Here is a 6,000-nt window from a genome sequence, read left to right on the forward strand (position 1 = left end):
TAAGTATCAATAAAAGATAGTTATATTTCTACATGTTTTAAATGATTAATTCAATTCAACAACATCTAATGTGAAAAGTGAATGGGGTTTTTTCAACCTTTGAGACTAGAAGCTAGTATGGTGTGTGGTCCAATTGAAATTGTATCTAAAACAATATAATTAATAAATAATAACAGCCACGTATTCAATCTTGTCACATGCCTATTTCTGCAAAATCTGGTGCATGTTGTGGTGTAAATGAGCTGTTGACACCCACATAAAAACAAGTTTTCTTTCAGAGGTTAGCAACAAAATTCAAATCTTATAGGGGAAAAAAATTCATTTTAACCTCCTTATTTTAAGAACTTACACTTTACCCCTTTGCTGTTAACTGTGACGTCTAACTTTAAAAGCTGCCAAGCAGGTGGTTAAGTTGTAAGTTTCGGAAACCAACTTAGAATAAAAAGACATATCACCAAAAGAATGTAACACCCTTTCGTTTCAAAAACTAACAATGTCATTAGTTATTTCAAAAACAAACATTTTTCCTTTTGTTGATTTTTTCTTATATTAGCGGGTGATTTGTCTTTTGCTAGCGGATTTGTTGTTTTTTGAAACTAAGAGGGTGATTTGTCTTTTATTAGCGGATTTTAATACTAATTTTTTTTTTCTTGAAAAGGGTATTTAAGTAACTATAACACAAACTTATAACAATTTACCTTAAACATAGTTCCAATGAAGTTCCTTTCTTATGTTATTGAATTACACTGGACCAATGACAAATAATTTGGGTGCGTTTCTTTTAATATTTTTATTCTTATTTTGAATCAAATTTTTAGAATGTGTCTTTGTTTTATTACTCAGGGAAATCCATTATGAAAATCTGCATTCAAAAACACCACCCAAGAGAACCCTCAACTCCTTCTTCTAAAACGGGCTTAAGCTTGAAATGACCACCGACGCCCAAAAATTCAGATCGTGTAGCCATCGTCGGCCATCCTCCTCCACCACAGGCCACCAGTTTTTTTGCTACACCACCTTCGAGCGCCACCACTGGTTTTACACGACTCTAGATCTACCACCTCGTCGGCTTTCCTCCTCCAACACGAGGCCACCACCTTCGACCGCCGCCAACGGCTTTTACACGACTCCAAATCTACCACGTCGTCGGCGTAACCTCCTCCAACCCGAGGCAACCACCTTCGAGTGCCACCACTAGCGCACAGGACTCCAAATCCACCACCATCGTCGGCGTAACCTTCTCCAACCCAAGGCAACCAACTTCTTTAACCACCACCGGTGCACCTTTTCCAAGTTGTTAACCTACCGTTGGCCACCCTCCTCCAACCCTAGGCCACCCGATTCAAATGGGTTTTAAGAGGTAAAAAAAGTGTTATGTGAAAGGGGCAATTTTCAGTTAAAAAAAGTTATATGGACAATAAGTTAAAATGGCCTTTTAAGAGGTAAAGAAATGTGAAAGGGGCAATTTTGTCAATCAAAATTACGAAAATTAGGTTTGGCTATTTTACGATCAAGTTCTGGCAACATGAAATTTGTAGTTGGGACATTTATTTTTTATTCTAAATCACAACATACTGGTTGAGTGTAATATTTAATTATGTTAATTTAATTGGTTCATTTTTTTTAACATTTGGAAATACTTTCAAAACGGTGCATTTTGAGACTGTTAAATCATACTGTCTTCGTTGATTCTATAATTAACTATTAGTAATACAAGATATCCATTTGTTTTGCAGATTTGGAGTTGTCATATGAAAAGATGTGTTTGTAATGAAAAGCGTCACGTCGTAGGATTCAGTACTACTATAGGCAAAGGAGGAAGTTTCAATGTTTTTACAGACTTTGAGTCTGCCGTAGACCCTGTTGGTCAACCCTGCCCATATCTTCCCCTGTATTGACGCCTTCAAGCAGTGTCGGATCAATCGAGGTAACAGTTTCTCTGTGTTTAGTTTGTAAGGGTTTAATTTGTGTATGTGAGTGTTGATGTGTTTGCTTTATTATTACGATGTCTCAATTTTGTTTGTCATTCTCACTGTACCATCGTTAGATGAGTGATAACGTTAGCTAGTCCGATAAGATGACCCACAAATTTCTGATTATGTTGTTCGAGCATGCGAAAAATGCCTATGGTACTGTAATTAAAGCGACAGATTACCAGAATATGTTGGCTGATTTGGAACCATTGGCTGGGCGGCGTAAGAGATTTAACTTTTAAGTTCTTCCGATTGAAAAATACATATAATGCTTGGCGTAAACTTATTCAACACACAGGTTTCGGTTAGGATCATCAGAACCAAACCCCAACATGTACCTTAGAGGTTTGGATAGAATATGTCAAGGTAACTTTTCATATTTTAAATTCATATTAATCTATGACATCATATGTTTTACGCCTTTTTTCCTGACAAACACATATTAATGTACGTGTGTTTTCATTACCAGCATAACAAATAGGCATCGCAGTTCTTCCATAAGGGACTTCCGTATAAGGAGTTATATGAGGACATTTTTGAAAAGCAAAGTGCCACAGGAAGATTCGCGTACACATCAACGTCCCAACTAGTGGATTCCGACTACAATTCATTTGAACATGGACTGGCTGACAATGATGAGAATGAGTTCAAACTTGATCCGAATAGAACAATAGGAGAAAAACGGTCAAACATCTCTGGTCATGGAAGTCCTAGGAGGAGGAAGAAGAAATCCAGCCAGGGACAAGAACTTGTGGATGTGATTGACAGACTGACAGACGTACTTGTGGATAGGAGTAGGGGATCCGAGGCTGCAAATCACAGTGAAGATGAGGAGGTCGAAGAGAACACCAGTGCTCCATCTGATCCATTTTCCATGTCCAATTGTCTGGACATTTTGACGTCTATGCAAGTTCATACAAATATTTACATCAAAGTTATCGAATACATCCAGGGTTTAGGGAGGTATTTGTACAACTGCCACCCGAGCATAGGTTAAATTTGGTTTATACTAGGTTTTCAAATTGATTAGGATGAGCCTGTTTGTCCTGCATGTAGTCCCACAATTTGTACTAACCAGTGGGCACTGATCCCTTATACGGTTGTTTATTTTTTGCAGCATCTTGATTTAGTTTCAACGTAATTATGTTTGCTATTGTAGGTACTTATACAATGTGCTACTGTTTTAATGTGAGAACATGTTTCATATAAGTTTGAGATTGGAAGTACAATTAAATATTGAATGTCATATTTTTCTAAGTACCACAACAATATGAATTGATGATCAGTGTTTTACAAATGTACAGCTTTAGATGATGTCGCTAGGCGTAGAGCTTGTAACCGAAATGATGCTGATGAAGAAAGGGAAATTCTGGTAGATGTTGCGGTTGCATTTTGCGCAATTGCCGCATTGGAAACAGACTTCGGAACACATGGACAATGATTACGACATACATCCACATTAACTGGTCACAATAATATGTTGGGAGTTCTTAATGGCCATCCTGACAGAATATTTGCAAAGTGTCGCATGGATAAACAATGTTTTAGATACTTATGTTACATTTTGGCACAACAAGGCAGCTTTCGAGACTCCAAGAGGATGAGTATTGAAGAACATGTTATGATATTTTTTACAATCATTGGAAAAAAACAAGACATAGAGTACTATTATGGAGGATTTTCAACATTCGGGTGAGACAATCTCTAGATATGTGAGCAAAGTTTGCAACGCGATATGTGGGTTGCAGACAAAGTTTATCAAGGCATTGGACTTCAGTGAAGTTCCAGAGGAAATATCGACCAACAAAAAATATAACCCATTCTTTAAGGTACTTTGTAGGTACTTCAATTCATTGTGTTATTTATGTTGACAGTCGGTTGATATTATTGAATGTTATCTTTTGTTCACAGGACTGTATAAGGCAATTGATAGCACATATGTTGATGCTTGGGTTCTAGTTGAGTTGGCCGATGTCTTTCGAAATCGTAAAGGAACATTGTTGCAAAATGTCTTGGTTGTATGTGACTTCAGGATGATGTTCACTTATGTCGTCATTGGTTGGGAAGGATCCGCCCATGACTCAAAAGTTTTAAATTCGGTTCTTGATGATCCTAATTCTAGATTCCCACATCCTCCACCAGGTGCAACTAACTTCTTTACGTATTATATCGTATTTGCTCCGGGTTTTTTGGATTGAAATATCAAATAACATGTGTGAGTTGATTACAGGTAAATACTATTTGGTTGATGCGGGTTATGCAAATAGAGGGTGGGTTCCTTGCCCCTCATAGATGAGTTCCTTACCATCTACATGATCGTCGTCGTAACCGAAATGATCTATAGGTGTTGTTTAACTACAGACATGCATCACTCCGCAATGTTGTTGAGAGAACCTTTGGTGTTCTAAAGAAAAGATTTTGTGTTCTCGATGGAATGAATAATTACCTGTTGGAGAAACAAGTTGGATTGTTATGGCATGTTGTATACTTCATAATTTTATCAGAAGGTACAATATGAATGATGAAATCTTCGTGCAGTCTACTGAGGAAGTATATTTGCATGACCAAAGCAAGGCAGCATATGAAGGAAATGGGGAGGGATCGAGTCAACCGCAGCAATATAATATTGACGACATGGCGCATGTGCGGGATAACATAACGACTAAAATGTGGGAAGAACATATGACCAATGTTGTAGTTGTTAATGGAGTATAGCTATACAAACGATTCTAAAGGTTGACAATCAACAGCTTCGTCAGAGATGTATTAATGCGGTGTTTTTAAATGATGTATTAATACTTGAACTTAATAGTTCCAAATTTGTCTTTAAGTTAGTGATTGCGAAATTAACAATTAAATATCTAATAATATTAAAATGTTAATTGATAAGTTTTTAAGCTACAATAATAAATTAATTTAACAAAAAGCAACAAAGAATTCTATCAATAAATCCTTTATAAAAAAATATACCAAACAATTTTTCTACAATTTATTCAACTCTAATATACTATCCTAAATACTTTATTAAACATCAAATCATATTCTTGTAATAATAACCCAACTAAATACTCTACCAAACATATTTTTTTTCAAATTCTATTCTCGATATAATAACCAACTCAATTTTACAATAATATTTCAAAAATACTACTCAAAATAACTAAACAAACGCGTCTGTTTGGTTTAATATTTTTCCATATCTTATTAATACGATTTTCAAACTACACGTTTGTTTCTCTATTATGAAAATACTATTATATTTTATTCAACTATTTTTAAACCCCCTAAGTTTATTAATTTAACTAAACACACACAAAAAAAGTTTAAAAACTGACAAAAACACCCTTACCTACCCACATTTGCTAGATTCTAGCCACCACCGCTGGAAGGTGGCCGGAATCTGGTATAATGGCTCATTACCGGCTGGATCTGGCCGATAGTACGTTGATCTATCATTTACTGGCCAGATCCACCGTAGATATGGCCGGAAAAGCTGGTCTTCAACGACGGCCATATCTTTGGCTGTCATTGACGACCAAACACTACCAGATCTGGTCTTTTCCGACCAGATCCACAGTGGATCTAGCTAGAAAAGGCTATCTCGACGCACTACCGGCCAAATCCAGTCGGTTGTGTGTCGTAATGCTAGATTCCAACAGTGGTAGCCAGAATCTGGCAATTGTGTGTGGTTGGGGGTGTATTTGTCATTTTACAAAAAAATTATATGTTGGGTGTTTAGTTAAATTAGCAAACTTAGGGGTTTTTTGTTAATTTTAAATTCTACCTCGTAATAATCACCAAACTCTACCTACCAATAATTTTTTAAAAATACTACTTAAAATAATAAAACAAACACACCTGCTGTTTTCAATATAAAGAATTGAGTATACAATTTTTTTTGGCTCAAGGTTTGCCTTAATAACACTTTCCACCCAAAAAGTTTCAAAATATCACTTTTCCACTCAATGTTTATATTATGTTAATACCCAAAATACTGTTTACTTTGTCAGCCAACCTTCAGCAAGTT

The sequence above is a fragment of the Pistacia vera genome, unplaced genomic scaffold (assembly GCF_008641045.1).
Source record: "Pistacia vera cultivar Batoury unplaced genomic scaffold, PisVer_v2 Contig407, whole genome shotgun sequence".
Taxonomy (NCBI): Eukaryota; Viridiplantae; Streptophyta; class Magnoliopsida; order Sapindales; family Anacardiaceae; genus Pistacia; species Pistacia vera.